General features: G+C 35.0%; 1 pseudogene; it reads left to right on the top strand.

The window, feature by feature from the left end:
• The first annotated feature begins 3,689 nt into the window (after positions 1–3,689).
• Positions 3,690–4,222, top strand: LOC101715528 (M-phase phosphoprotein 6 pseudogene; annotated as a pseudogene).
• The last annotated feature ends 11,905 nt before the right edge of the window (positions 4,223–16,127 follow it).

Genomic DNA, 16,127 nt, shown 5'->3' on the forward strand with positions numbered 1-16,127 from the left:
AGAGACTTCTTATCTGTATCCTGCTGTCTCCACTGTGCTCAGTGAAACTTCATGGATAATTTGTAACAGTTTAAAATATCTTTTAATAATGAATAAAACATTTTAATATCTCCTAATATTAATTTAGTTCTCTATCTCTTCAACTAATTTATTACTTATTTTGTGGCAGAATAGCATATCTTGTGTCATAGTCATAGTCTATCCTATAATAGCTCATCACTTTTAATTATAGTAGCTCATAAATATTTGGTAAATGAGTAAATATATATAATCTAGTGCCTGAGAGGTGCTTAATAAATATTCCCACAATGAAGTACATAATGTTTTGTAAAGGCAAGGATCCCTCTTTCATTAGGTATTCTATTTCTTTACTAAGGAAAGGAAAATTATATCTATTCATTACACAGAAATTTGAATTTTCTATTTAATATGTTTTAAAAATTGTTTTCCTAGTGTCCTGTAGTCATTTTCTGCATTAAAACTAAAAAATGTCAGAAATATAACACTTAGGACATGGCCATAACTAGGCAGAAGATGCATCCTGAATTTTCCTGCAGCACATTTCTTATTACTGATCGTAATCCCTAATGATATCATCTCAATGCCTTTAGTCTTTCAGATATCAAAATGCCAAGACTTTAAATAAAACAAGAAGAAAGATCAAAATGTACATTCTTTTCACTCCATTTGGTAGCACTTATTTCTACTTGTATAATTAGTACTTTAAATATGTAATCTGCATTTCTAATACCTTTCAGTGTATGTATAATATTCATGAATTACATCTGTTGCATGAAGTTGAGCTCAAAGTTTTCTCCATATTTGCTACTCTCAACAAAATAAAATAAATTTATTGTTTTTAATTAAATATAATCTATTCTGCTTGAATAGAAAATCATTTCTTCTTTTTCTCATATTTTTAAAGTGCTTATCTATATTACTGATTATATATGAAATGTTTTCTACTGAAGTGTTATGAAAATATTTTAAAGGTAGCTTAAAATGTTTCTTTTCAATGATGATCTGAAATATTTGTACACTACTTGATTGGTTGAACTCTAGTTGGCCCATACTCCAGTTTTTAGATTTGCAGATTTTAGAAGTATCACCTAGGAAGATCTTCTGAATATATTGTTCACAAATATTTGTGACTGAATTGAATAATCAACTGTATCAGCTCTTAAATACATTTTCTTACAAAGTAAGAAGAATAAAAAATTTATAGTTCAAAAGATACTTGTTTGTAGAGAATTATTTGATTATTTCCAGAAAAATCAACTTTCTTACTTTTTCCTCTTTATAAACTATAAATATGTAAAATAAATTTTCTGAGAATAGAAACAATCCTCATTTGACTTATAAGATCAAAAGGAAAATTTGTGGTTTTGGAGTACTGATTTTGAGACAAAATTGTTTGACAAAATTATACATAGGAAAATTGATTTGCATTTGAAAATGAAGCTATCTGATGATAATTTTCCTCTTCTTTGTTTGTAAATCTTAAATCATTATCTAATTCATAGGATTTATTTTACTTGTTTATTTTCCTGCCAATTGGCAGCCTTAGAGAGTATTTATGTAAGAGCAGGGCTTAAGGAGATTTGCACAAAGTTATTCAGCAAGAGCTGAAAATGCATTCCTTCTTCCACTCTGCCATTATTCACAGGAGGTGAGTGAGAGAGCCTTGAGGAGACATCGTGTAATGCACATGTTAGTGCACAGTGAATAATGGTCCCTATTCTTGTAGGTGAATTTTTGGTATGACATTAGTGAAAATTCAAGCAGATGCTTTGTTCAGCAAGTCACTTTGCTTTAATATTTATTCTTGAAATATTGCCGCAAAGACAATATCCAGCTGCTTAGGACCTTGAGACCTTGAGGCTGATGGAATTGGCATTTCCTTTTGTCTGTAGGAGAAAAATACATGCATTTAAAAATATGGGTCCATAGGTATTCTCTGTCAGAGAAAGAAAAAGAACTCTTAAGACCAAGGTAAGACCAAGGTTCATAGTACCACCATTATTATTTTTTTTTAAGTTTTAAGATCTTACTATGTTGTAGTAATATAATATGGTTTCAAATCTGATTACTTTTTAAAATATGACCTAGATTAAAAGAAATAACAATTTATGTTTGTTATTTATCTGTATGGAAGGTTCAGAATGATATTACTGACCTTCAGATTGTTGATTGAAACACTGCCGTATGACAGCAAAGCATTTTTCAGCTATTTTAGTAGTGCGATTAATTAGGATGCCTGGCTATAGTTCTCAAAACTATCAAATTGATGGATTGAGTTATGTTACCAGGCATGATTTTGTGATTTAGTTCTCCTTGACATTTACATATATTTTGACATTGATATTATTTATGCTCATTACAATGTGGTAATGTTTTTTATTAGCTAAAATTAAAATAACAAAAATACCTTCTTTAGGCAGGTGGGTAAGCAAACTGGTACATAGATTTTTTTATTACATTCTGTGATCTATGTTTATTCCAAAAATTCACGAACAGAAAGATAAACATAGAAACAAGGGAAAATGAAGAAGGAAGAGAGAAAAAAAAAAAAAACAGCAGATAGATGATTCTGGGAAGAAAACTCTGAATTTGAAAATGAGGTCTGATTCAACCAAGTTAAGTTTGGAGAAGAGCATGCATAGTCTTGGGCAGAAAACCTAAAATTATTAGGCTAGAATTGCTTTCCCAGTTTTAGTTTCATAAATTTGAACCTTTTACAGGTATTCACCTTAAGTTTAATGGTTATCACCGATGTAAATTTAGAGATTTTGTTTTACCCAATTGCTATATTATTATCTAATCATTACATTAGCTTATGTACAGAACATGCTTCCAGAAGAAAAGCTTATGAAGTTTAGACATGCAATTGAAGAATTGTGTTTACATGATTAATGAATTTTAAAAATTGGTTTACTTCACTTTTTGAGAATTGCATGCCAGTTTAGTACAACTAAAAATTGAGTAAGTTTTACATAACAAAATTCAGGAAAACATAATTCTATAGGTATTTGCTCTAGATTTATTTATATCCTCACTGAAAGACTTCAATGCTTTGAAAATTGCAAGTCTTCTCTTTTTTTAGAGATGAAAATAAAGTTTTAAAAAAACTAGCATAGATGTATAGGCAAAAACATGGCTGTCTATTCTTACTATGGAAACAGACTTTCTATTTAGAAGTATTTAAATGTATAGTTAGGATTCGTTGAATAGACATTATTTTCTTAGTGGATAATATGCCCTGCCAGATTTATTTCCATTCTTTCATTCATTCATTAGTTCATATCAACATTTACTCATCATACTTTTGCTAAAGGCCTCCTTTATCATAAATAATGACCTAATTATTTTGGACAATTATCTGTGAAGAAGCAAAAAAAAATTGCAGATGCTGTTGAGGTTTTGCTTTTAGAAGTAGAATGCAAAAAGTAAGTAAAACACATCAAAAGAAAATTATACATAATATTAGTTGATCTGTGCTGGGAAAAATAGAGTAGGGAGCTCAGTAATATGCATAACCCTTTTGCCTCTCATTCCTCACAAATATTAAATTTATGAAATAAACTAGAAGAAATATTTTAGCTTGTGTATAAGAACATTAAGCACATTGGATTGGAGTCCACTGTATTGTAGTAGACCTCTTAATTAATTACATCTTCGGCCCTGGGCTGGAGCCAGCATGGCGGCGGAGCACAAGACCAAGTTGTCCAAGAACTTGCTACACATGAAGTTCATGCAAAGAGTACTGGACTCAGAAACCAAGAAACAGCTAGAAGAGGAGGAAAAGAAGATCATTAATGAAGAGCACTGGTACTTGGATTTGCCAGAGCTTAAAGGGAAAGAAAGTTTCATAATAGAAGAGCAGAGTTTCTTGTTATGTGAAGATCTTCTCTATGGAAGAATGTCATTCAGAGGATTTGATCCTGAAATTGAGAAATTAATGCTTCAGATGAATTCTAAGAACAAAGCAGAGGAGCAAGAGGAAGATGGAACAGTAGAGCTTGATGTGTCAGATGAAGAAATGGCTAGAAGATATGAGACTTTGGTAGGGACAATTGGAAAAAAGTTTGCCAAGAAGAGAGACCGTGCCAATAATGAAGAAGATGAAAATGGAAACATAAAACCAATTAAAACAAAGAAGATGTTCCTAAAGCCCCAAGATTAAAATGGATGCCTTCAAATACAGCTCAGGGATGCCTGTGAAAGCAGCGTATTTTGGAACTTATCCTGATGGTGTCTCTGTTGCTAATTAATGTTGCTAATGTGTAATGTTCATTTGTAAAGAAATGTATAATTTTGGAAACATGCTGTTTTGAAACAGATGTGTGGTAGATGTTATACATCCTTTTCCTAATGGTATTCATCAGGAATATAATTCCAGCCCTTGATCTTCAGGTGTACATAGGCACAGGGTTGCTTACTAAAGATTTTTTGACCTCACATTTTAAAAAATATATAGCTCTCCAGTCATTGATACTGAATTGACTCCTACAAATTAATGCCAGTGTTTCATTTGCCCTTAACGTTTATATTTTGCTTTAAATTATTAATCATGTCAATCCAATTCATGCATTCATTTTGGAATCAAATGTCATGAGAATTTATTATATACTAATTCATCCAGAACAAACATACCTCTAGCCTGAAGCATTTGTATATTACCAGTTCATTGTCAGTTTAGGTTAGTATGTTTTGTTATTTAAGACATTTAATTAAAAATTGTGCAATAAACATCTGCTTTCACATAAAAAAATTAATTACATCTTCAATAATTCTGATTCTAAATAAATTCACTTTCTGAGGTCCTTGAGTATTACTAATTCTACATATGAACATTAGGAACTAGAAATTAACCTGTAACACAGTATAGCCATCCTCAAAGAAAGACTTAAAGAAAGGACTGAAAATATCTCCAGGAATAGAGGTTTTGGAGGACTATGAAATACTTTAAGCGTTTCATAATCTTGTATGAAATACTATAAGCTTTCAACTAAAGAATTTCAAAATCAAACCTACAGAAAGATAAAGTCATCTGAGAGCATTCAAATGACTGCTGTAGTAAGAAAGAATATTCAAAAACAGCCTGGGGATTTAGCTCAGTGGTTACGCCCCCTGCCTTGCAAGTGCAAGGTCCTGAGTTCCATCCTTGGTACCAAAGAAAAAAAAAAAAAAAAAAACGAAAAAACAGGAGTGGCACTATGTGTAAAATTGGAAGGACTCCAAAAGATTACAGGTCTAAAGAATATTGAAATCTAACATTTAAAAATAAAACTAAAAATAAAGCAGAAAACACATCATAAATGTGATATCAACTTTTTTGTTTTGTTTTTTGAGACAGAATCTTGCTATGTAGTTCAGGCTGGCCTTGAACTCTTGGGAATCCTCCTATCTCAGCTTCCCAAATGCTAGGATCAGAGGTGTGCAGCACCACACCTGACAATATCAACATACTAAATGTAGATATGATCAACATTCATGATATTTCCTTTTGCTTCAGACTTTCAGTGCAGCAATTTGAATAAAACTATGCTGAAATTCATTTATAAAGCACAGTACAGTATGCTGAATTATTCTGAATATATGTACTATACTTAACAGTTTAGAAATATCTCCACTCTGGAAATCATTAATTTAATTTAAAATTAAGTTAAATTTTTAATTACTATTAAATTTAAAAATCAATTCGTAGCTTTTTGGGTGCTGCTTTTACTTCTGTTTAATATTTTACTATAATTTCTAAAAAAACATTTTTAGCATTCAGTAGAATTGTTATGTTATGCTGTGTAGGCTGCTACAGTAACACCTTAAAGAGTGGCTTAAACAACAGAAATTTATTTTTCACATTTCTGGAGTCTTGGACAACTTATATGGAGATGGCAGTACTCTGGCATCTCATGAGGCCCTCATCTCACTTTGCAGGTGGCTGCTTGCTTGTCGCATACCCAAGTAGTCAAGAGGAGAGGCAGAGATTCCTTACCTCCTACTCTTTAGATGATGTCATTGATCTCCACAAAGTCATCACTCACGTGACCTAATTACCACCTTCTAATACCCTCACATTGAAGGTTAGGACCTCAACATATGAAAACATCCTGTCGATGGCGACTATTAGAGAATTCAGAATAGAATACATTAGTCTTCTTAATAAAGGGCTAAGGATAACACATTGAATAAATTGCAACATGAAACCATAAATTGTATAAGGCTTTAATGTAGATAGCTTACATTTGATGGAATTTTGAAAAGTCATATAAACAACTGATAGATTGAACTGTGATGTAAATACTACATCTATAAATAGCAGACAAAAACAAATTACTAAGTAGTAGAATTGTATTTATGTTTTGGACTAAAGGATTAGCCATACCCAAATTGTACAACAAAGGATATATGATTTTACATTGGTAATAAAGTTACAATACCAATACAAGTTGACTGATAAAGACATCCATGGTTCAAAACAAATTTTGTTAAACACATTTACATATTAACAAAGATAGACGTTTTACGAATCTGCACTTTTCATATATTAAACTCACACATTAGATTCTATCTTGGCATTATACCTCATTGAAATTTTTTAAAAAATTATTTATTTATTTTATTTTTTTATTAAATTCTTTTATTGGTACATTGTAGGTATACAACACAATTATTTTTCTCATTGGGAATTGTACCTTTACATAATGCATCTTGGTTCTTATTTTTCCCCCATTCCCAGCCCTCCCTTCACCCCCTCCACTCTTCCCTATTTACAAAGACTTTATTTCCATTTCTTCCATTTCTCAGCATTTTTCCTTTCCCTTCTTTCCTTTCCCCTGCCCCTCCCACTACCCCTACCCCTTTGGACCTTTTATTCCTATTTTACATTTTCAATTATTCATTCTAATCATTGGTACATTTTAGGTATACAATATAATGGCGTTCATCATTGGAAATTTGCATCTTTACATAGTCTCTCTTGGTTCTTATTTTTCACCCTTGCCCAGCCCTCCCTTCAACCCCTCCATTCCTCCCTATTTACAAAGACTTTGTACCTATTTTTCCATTTTCTCATATTAATCCAATTCCCTTTTATCCTTTCCCCTAGGCCTCCCACTTCCTTCCCCTTTGCCCCTTTTCTTCCTATTTCACATTACCTATTACACATTTTAGTCCTTATTTACACTTTCAGTTGCTCACACCAGAGAAACTATTCAGTATTTGTTTATGTGTGTCCTATTTATTTCACTTAAGAGTATGGCCTCAATGTGGATCCACTTAGCTATAAATGTCTCTAATTTCTCATTTTTATGGCTGAGTAGTACTCCATTTTATTAAAAAAACACATTTTGTTTATCCAGTCTCCAGTTGATGGGCATTTGGTCTGTTTCCAAGTTTTAGCTATTACAAACTGCGCTGCTATGAACATGGGCACACATATATCACTGTGGTATGATTCTTTTAATTCTTTGGGGGAAGATCCCCAGCAGGGGAATAGCGGGGTCAAGTGGGACTTCCAGTCCTAGTTCTTTGCGGTATCTCCATACTGATTTCCACAGTGCTTTCACCAGTCTACTCTCCCACCAACAGTGGAGCAGGGTTCCTCTTTCCCCACAGCCATGCCAGCATTTGTTATTGGTTGATTTCATGGTAGCAGCCTTTCTTTCTGGAGTGAGGTGAAATCTCAGTGTTGTTTTCATTTGCATCTCTCGAATGACCAGTGATATTGAACATTTTTTCATGTATTTATTTGCTATTTCTACTTCTTTGTCTAAGAAATGTCTGCTCATTTCAGATCCCCATTTTTGGATTGGGTCTTTAAATTTGGGAGGTCTGATCTTTTTAAGTTTTTTATAGATTTGAGATAGTAGACCTTTGTCTGAGGAACAGCAGGTGAAGATTTTTGCCACATTGTGGGTTGTCTCTTCACACTGCTGGTGGTTTCTCTTGCTGTGCAGAAGCCTTTTAATAAGAAGAGATCCCATTTGTTGATTGTTTGTGCTAGTTCATGGGCAACTGAGGTTTTGTTCATAAAATCTTTTCCTACACTGATGTCTTCAAGATTGCTACCTAACCTCTGTTCCAATTGGTTCAGAGTTTCTATTTTAATATTTAGATCTTTAATCCATTTTGATTTTAGTTTAGTGCATGGTGAGAGATACAGGTCTAGTTTCAATCTTTGGCAATTTGAAGCCCAATGTTTCCAGAACCATTTATTAAAGAGGCTATCTTTCCTCCAGTGAGGGTGTTTGGCTCCTTTATCCAAGATGAGATGGCTGAGTGTGTCTGGCATTGTTTCTGCATCTTCTAATCTGTTCCACTGGTCCTTGGGTCTGTTTCTTTGCCAACACCATGCTGTTTTTATGACAGTAGCTTTGTAGTAGAGTTTCAGGTTGGGGATTGTGACACCCCCTGCCATGTCTCTGTTACCTAGAATTGCTTTTGCTATTCTGGGTCTCTTCTTGTTCCAAATGAATTTTTGGATTGTTTTCTCAAGGTCCATGAAGTATGCTGCTGGGATCTCAATTGGAATTGCATTAAATCTATATAGTAGTTTTGGAAGAATGGCCATTTTCACTATATTAAACCTTCCTACCCAGGAGCAGGGGATGTCTGTCCATTTTCTGATATCATCTTCAATCTCTCTTTTCAGAGTGCCATAGTTTTCAGAGAAGAGGTCTTTGATTTCTTTTGTTAGGTTGATTTCCAGGTATTTCAGTTTTTTGGATGCTATTATGAAAGGAATTATTGCCCTATTTCTCTCTCAGTGAGTCTGTCATTGGTGTAGAGGAAAGCTATTGATTTTTGTGTGTTGACCTGGCAACCAGCTACTTGACTGAATTTGGTTATTAAGTCTAGAAGACTTTTGGTGGAGTTCTTGGGGTCTTCTATATAGAGTATCATGTCATCTGCAAAGAATGACAATTTGACTTCTTCATTACCTATCTTTATTCCTTTTATTTCTTTCTCTGGTCTAATTGCCATGGCTAATGTTTCCAGAACTATATTGAACAAGAGTGGTGATAGTGGATATCCTTGTCTTTTTCCTGATTTTAGTGTGAAGGATTTCAGTTTTTGACCATTTAGTATGATATTGGCTATTGGTTTCTCATAGATGGCTTCTATCAGTTTGAGGTAGAGACCATCTATTCCAATTTTTTGTAGGGTTTTTATCATAAATGCATGGTGGATTTTGTCAAATGCTTTTTCTGCATCTATGGAGATAATCATATGGTTTTTGTCCTTGGTTCTATTGATATAGTGTATTACATTGATTGATGTGCATATGTTGAACCATCCCTGCATCCCTGGGATGAATCTCACTTTGTCAGGGTGTATGATCTTCTTGATGATTTTCTGCATTCTGTTTGCCATTATCTTATTAAGGAGTTTTGCATCTATGTTCATTAGTGAGATTGGCCTATAGTTCTCTTTTTCAGTTGGGTCTTTCTCTGCTTTGGAGATCAAGATGATGCTTGCTTCCAGGAATGAATTTGGGAGTATTGCTTCCCTTTCCATTTCATTGAAGAGTTTAAACAGTAGTGGCAGCAGTTCCTCTCTAAATGTCTTGTAGAATTCAGCACTGAAGTCATCAGGGTCCAGTCTTTTTTAGTTGATAAGTTTTTAATTACATTTTCAATTTCATTGGTTGATATTGGGTTGTTCAGGATTTTTAGGTCTTCGTTGTCCAGCTTTGGTAATTCATATGTATCCAGGAATCTGTCCATTTCTTCTGTGTTGTCCATCTTATTGGTGTATAGATTCTGGAAGTAGGTGTTGATGATCTTCTGGATTTCTGCTGGGTGTGTTGTAATTTCACCCTTTTCATTCCTAATTGCATGGATTTGGCCCTTTTCTTTCCTTTTTCTGACAAGGTTGGCCAAAGGTTTGTCAATTTTGTTGATTCTTTCGAAGAACCAACTCTTGGCTTCATTGATTTTTTGTATTGTTCTCTTAGTCTCCATTGCATTGATTTCTCCTCTGATCTTTATAATTTCCTCCCTTGTATGAGCTTTGGGGTTGTCCTGCTCTTCTTTTTCTAGAAGCTTGAGATTCAGTATCAGGTTGTTTAATTGGGCTCATTCTGTTTTCCTAATATGTGTATTCATTGCTATGAATTTCCCTCGTAAGACTGCTTTCATTGTGTCCCATAGATTCCGATATATTTTATTGTCATTTAATTGAAGGAACTGTCTGATTTCTTTTTTAATTTCCTCTGTGACCCATTGGTTATTCAGAAGTGTGTTGTTCAGTTTCCATGTGTTTATGAAATTTTTCCTGTTTCTTTTGCTATGGATCTCCAATTTCATTGCACAATGGTCTGATAATATACAGGGGATAACTTCAATTCCTTTGCACTTACTTAAACATGTTCTATGTGTGAGTATGTGGTCTATTTTTGATAATGACCCATGTGCAGCTGAGAAGAATGTGTATTCTGATTTTGTGGGGTGGAAGACTCTGTAAACATCTGTTAAGTTCATTTGTTCAAGAGTTTGATTGAGTTCTAGCATTTCATTCCTTATTTTTTGTCTAGTTGATCTGTCTATTTGTGACAGTGGGGTGTTGAGATCCCCCACTATAATTATATTAGTGCATATATGACTCTTCATTTCCATTAGTATTTGTTTTATATAGTTGGGTGCACTGGTGTTTGGTGCATAGATATTTATGATTGTCATCTTTTCCTCTTGGATTCTTCCCTTTACAAGGATGTAGTGTCCTTCTTCATCTCTCTTAATCAGTGTTGGTTTGAAATCTACTTGATCTGCAAAGAGGATACCTACTCCTGTTTTTTGGGGGGTTCCTGTCACATGGAGTATTGTTTTCCACCCTTTAACTTTCAGTCTATGAGTTTCCTTTTGAATTAAGTGTGTTTCTTGTATGCAGCATATTGTTGGATTTTGCTTCTTGACCCATTCTGCCAGTCTATTTCTTTTGATCGGTGAATTGAGACCATTAACATTGATGGTTATAACTGAAATGTATTGACTTGTCATTGCCATGACTTTTTCTTTCTGTTGGGTTCTCCCCCTTTCCATTTAATTTCTTGTCCTGCCAGATGGGTTCATTCTGCTTTGCTTCCTGGGGTTGTGATCCTCAATGTCTGCTCCTAGGATATTGTGTAAAATTCTTTGGAGTGCTGGTTTGGTATTCACGGAGTTCCTAAGGTGCTGTTTGTCATGAAAGTATCTTATTTCTTCATCCATTTTGAAAGATAGTTTTGCAGGGTACATCAATCTGGGTTGGAGGCTGTTTTCTTTTAGGGCTTGGAATATGTCACTCCAAGCTCTTCTTGCCTTGATGGTTTGTGTTGAGAAGTCTGCTGTGATTCTGATGGGCTTTCCTTTGTATGTGATTTGTTGCTTTTCTCTGCTTGGAGAACTTTGTTCTTCTGTTGTGTTTCTGGAATCTTAACAATTATATACCTATGTGTAGATTTTTTTTGATCAAGGCTATTTGGAGTCCTATATGCCTCACTTATCTGTATGTCAAGCTCTTTTCTCCTGCTTGGGAAGTTTTCTGCCATTATTTCTGTGAAGAGATTTTTTATGTCATCTCCACTCTCTCCTGTTTCTTCATTGAGCCCAATCAGTCTTATGTTATTCTTCTTGGCATCGTCTAGTAGCTGCTGGATTAATTTCTCATGTTCCCTTATAAGTTTGAAGCAATTTTTCTTTTCCTGGTCACTAATTGCAATTTTATCTTCTATATCTGAAATTCTGTCTTCCCACTGGCTCATTCTGCTGTGTAGACTTTCAATGGAGTTTTTCATGTCCTGGAAATCTATTTGCCTCTGTTTTATGGATTCCATTTGTTTCTTATTTTGGGATTCCATCATGTTCCTGAGCTTCTCTCTAGATTTATTAATCATATCTTGCACTAGGGGCACAATTTCTCCTGTTATCTGAGAAATTATTTCTGATTTCATTTTTTCCAGATCCCCTTTGGTTGCCAGTTCAGTGGGTCCAGGTGTTTGAGTATGAGAGTGTTCCATCTCATTTCCCTTTGGGGTTGCTGTAAGTGATCTGGAAGTCTGTTTTTGAGACTTATTTACATGTTTTCTCATTTCAACTTGGGCAGGGGGCTGTTAGCACCTGCATGGATTACCTCCTTTGAGCTGGGAGAGGTGGGACAGGGGCTGGGAGCAGCAGTAGGGATGGTGACCCAAAAGCCGTTTCCTGTGGGCTGGGAGCAGCGGGAGGGATGGTGCCCGGGAAGCCCCTTCCTCTGGACTGGGAGCTGTGGACGGTGGCTCAGAAGCCCATACCTCTGGGCTGGGAGCAGCGGGACTCAGTACCTTGGTCTAGTGGTCTGGTGTCCTCTGCATCTTTGTAGTGTGGAACCAAGTGGTTGCCTATCTGCAGTGGTGTGATTCAGCGTGTTCTGTTCCACTCGGGACCTCAGTACATCATGGGCAGACCTGCCTGTCTGCAGCGGGGTGATTTGGCGTGTTCCTTGCCACTCAGGACCTTGGTAGGGGGTGGGCAGGCCTCTGAAATTTAAAAAATAAAAACCTCTGAATTTTTTGTCATTATAACTTAGTAATAATGTTACACTATTGTTTCATAATCTGGTGTGTCCAACCTGTAACTTATGAGTTATACATGCATGTGTTATAATAAAAATATTTTACAAGGAAGTTTTGTTACTTATATACATGAAAACATTGACTATGCTATGTTTTTTATCTGCAGCCCTCAAGACAACTCTACTTCACTTAGTGTGGCCCAGGCCAGCCAGGCACTTCCAACCAGGAGCCCACAGGATGTTCCTGTAAATGCTTTATGTTGGAAAGTAAAGAGAGTAGAGTGAGAAGGGTAGGACAGATACAGCAAAATTAATTCAAACCATGGAAAAGTCTTTTCAACAATTGTTGGCAACCATGGAGTGCCTCATCCTGCCTCCCATGAAGCTACTAGAACTGAGTAGGTTTGGAGGAGTTCCTAGGATGTTTAGACTTTTTCTATGAAGTGCAAGATCCTTTGAGACTTTTGTTCTGGAAGAAGGTTAGAAAAAAAGACTATTGAATTCAATATCAATCTATCAGGTGCCCTGAGAAATGATTTGCTGCCTTTGTGCCATCAAATTGTTGTATTTTACCAGGCAGGTAACATGCCTCCTAACCAAACATCATTATAATTAATTTCATTAAAACCTCATCCTTTCTGTACTTAACATTCCTTGTGTACCTAAAATGAGAAATAAACATCTTCATTCAGATATCCTGAGTTGGTTTCAATTATGTTCACAATATATTCATTTCATGTATGATGTGTGATTGTGTGTGTGTGTGTGTGTGTGTGTGTGTGTGTGTGTTATTAGAGACTGAACCCAGGGGAAATTTCCATCCCCAGCCCATTTTATTTTAGTATTTATTTTTATTTTGAGATGGGGTATCTCGAATTGCCTGAGGTGGCTCCAAATTTGATATCCTGGTGTACATCCTGCCATGGAGATGGGATTCCTCACTCGAAGCTCACTATTTTGGGAGTAGAGTGAGTAGAGAGTTATGAGTTGCTGTAAGGCAGGAATGCCTTCGGTTTGGAATCTACACTCCTTAAAGCTTTTTATTCTCAAGAAAGACCTATTTGTAAGTCCACTGAATTCCATGAGCAAGTAAAGCAATGTTTAGTTCAAGGAATAGATCTCTTCTCCTTCATGACCAAACCTACTAAACCTTTCAGTTCTCTCAAACCAGTTCCTTCCTGGATCCCTCAGCTCCCAATAGAAAAACCAAGCTGCCATTGCCACATTTGTCCCAGGGATAGAAAAAAACTTAGCCAGGCATAGTGGCACATATATGTAATTCCATCTACTTGGGAGGCTGAGGTGAGAGGGTTATGAGTTCAAAACTAGTCTGGGCTACATAGTGAGACACTGATGGGAAGAAAAGAAAGAGGGAAGGAAGGAGAAGAGGAGAAGAGTGGAGGGGAGGAGACAGAGAGGAAGGAAGGAAGGGAGGAGGAAGGAAGGAAGGAAGGAAAGAGAGAGGAGGGGAGGGGAGGAAAAGGAGCTAAAGAAGGAAGAAAAGAAAGGGAAAGGAAAAAAAGTGAGAAGAATTTAATACAAAGTTGTATTTCAAGAGATAGACTTGTGGCACATACAGATTTAAAGCAAAATGAATATTTCACTTTATGTACTTTGAAAACAAGTGAATCTTACCATATGTCATTTGCCATTACTATTGAAACAACCACTGTTCACTCTCTTTGGTTTTACTTACCAGGGCAAGAATGGTGTGACAAGATCTTGGGAAAAATTTTTCCTTCTGGGGTGACTCTATAGATTCACTGTTTTTAGATAAACATGAGAATAAACCACATTATGGGTAGAACTCTCCATGTACAAGGTACTGTAATTCAGACTTCACAAAACTAGACCTATGTGATTACACAAACAAGAGTGAGGACTCTTTTCCTTACTTGTAAAAAAGGATTTGCTAAGAAAAAGAATGACGTATACAAAATTTACTTGAAGAATAAAAATTTTAGCCCGTTGAATCCTCTTGTAAATTACTACATATTCAAATATTTGTAATTACTCTAGATAACTATGTGTTCATAAATCATGAATAACTCAATTGGAGAGCATTCTTGCATATTAATCAACTCTAATTTCCCGAGGATTCCTGCTATGCAATGTTTTGCTATCCTGATCCTAACTACTGTACATATTTAAAAGTAATAAACATTGTACAAACTGAAGTTAAAAAAAAGAAACGATCCTCTTGAACACAAAGTGAGATATGAAATTCACTCCTGAGTATGTGTTCCCCAGACAAAGGCTCAATATTACCTAGAATTACAAAGGATGCATGAAATGGAAAATCTTATCCCAGTCATATTGAATCATTATCACATTTGTAAAGATTGGCAGATTTATATACATAATAACGTTTGAGAAACATTGCCATAGACTACATTGTTTTGAAGTCAGTCTGATCTGTTGGAAATATGTGTATGTGAAGACATACACAAACATCTAATGTTTAAATACTCAAAATTTAGAGTTAAGGATACCAATGTGAGAAGTCTAGGGATGTGGAGTTGGACACCACTTTAGATGTTATTTTATATGAGTACAAAATTAAAGCAAAAAAGAGAATTTATCTTTGTTGCTACAGTAAGTACACTTTAACTTATCAGTAGAAAATTATACACTGTTTATATGAACATATGTTTTAGTTCTTATCTAATCAAAATGTTATAGATTAAGCTATACAGCATAATTTGACAATTTTGTTTATCCAAAAGTGAGTGATGATAGTTTATTTTGTAATTCTTCCTTTTTATGAGATGGATAAATCGTAATAGCTCTAATAGTGTCATGTCACTTTGAAATCCTTAATTCTGTAGCTCTCAATTTCTTCATAAAAAACAGACTTTTTGCCCTATTGTCAGATTATTATGAAGACTCATATATTTGTCTTTAGCAAAATATATGACATATAAAAGTCACCAGCACAGGATAGCTAAAGATGATGTATATCATCAGTACAGTTTATCCCATAGCTGCATGCTTCTAGAAGGGAAAGAGTGCCATTTTTGTTCTCATTTTTCTTAGGGCCACAACAGAGACCATATTCCTGGGAAATCATGTGTAAATTTAAACATATGAAGTTAAATGTTTCAGTCTGCCATGGAGAAAGGCAGATGCTGTAAGGCAGATCCCTGGGACCCTCATACACATCAGAAGACCAGGTTGGGCAGTGCAAAGAAAAACCAGGTTTATGCATCCTACTTGTAAAACTGGATCAGATGGACAGTCCATCATATTGTACAAAAACCGTGCAAGCTTAAAGTACTCCAAACACTTTCTACTGATTCAACTATTTAATAACTTTGTCCCTTGGCCAGGTTAGCTACTTTTTGAGCTCAGGTGTCTTCTCTGTAACAAATACACAATATGTTTATTATGAATTTGATACCATTGCTGCTTAATGAAAGATATTTGTATTAATGTTTACCATCCATCCTGATGTTGTGACCTTAAATGAAGACATCTTTCTTTGATATAAAACTAGTTATCAGTTTTCATTATTCACACTGGCTTTTCAGGACAAAAATTAACGTTTTAAGTATCTTTCCTTTTGTAACAAGATTAATGACCCCACAATTAGAAGC

The sequence above is a fragment of the Heterocephalus glaber genome, unplaced genomic scaffold (assembly GCF_053883595.1).
Source record: "Heterocephalus glaber isolate CG9 unplaced genomic scaffold, H.glaber_assembly_v1.0 deba00001465, whole genome shotgun sequence".
In the NCBI taxonomy this organism is placed as follows: Eukaryota; Metazoa; Chordata; class Mammalia; order Rodentia; family Bathyergidae; genus Heterocephalus; species Heterocephalus glaber.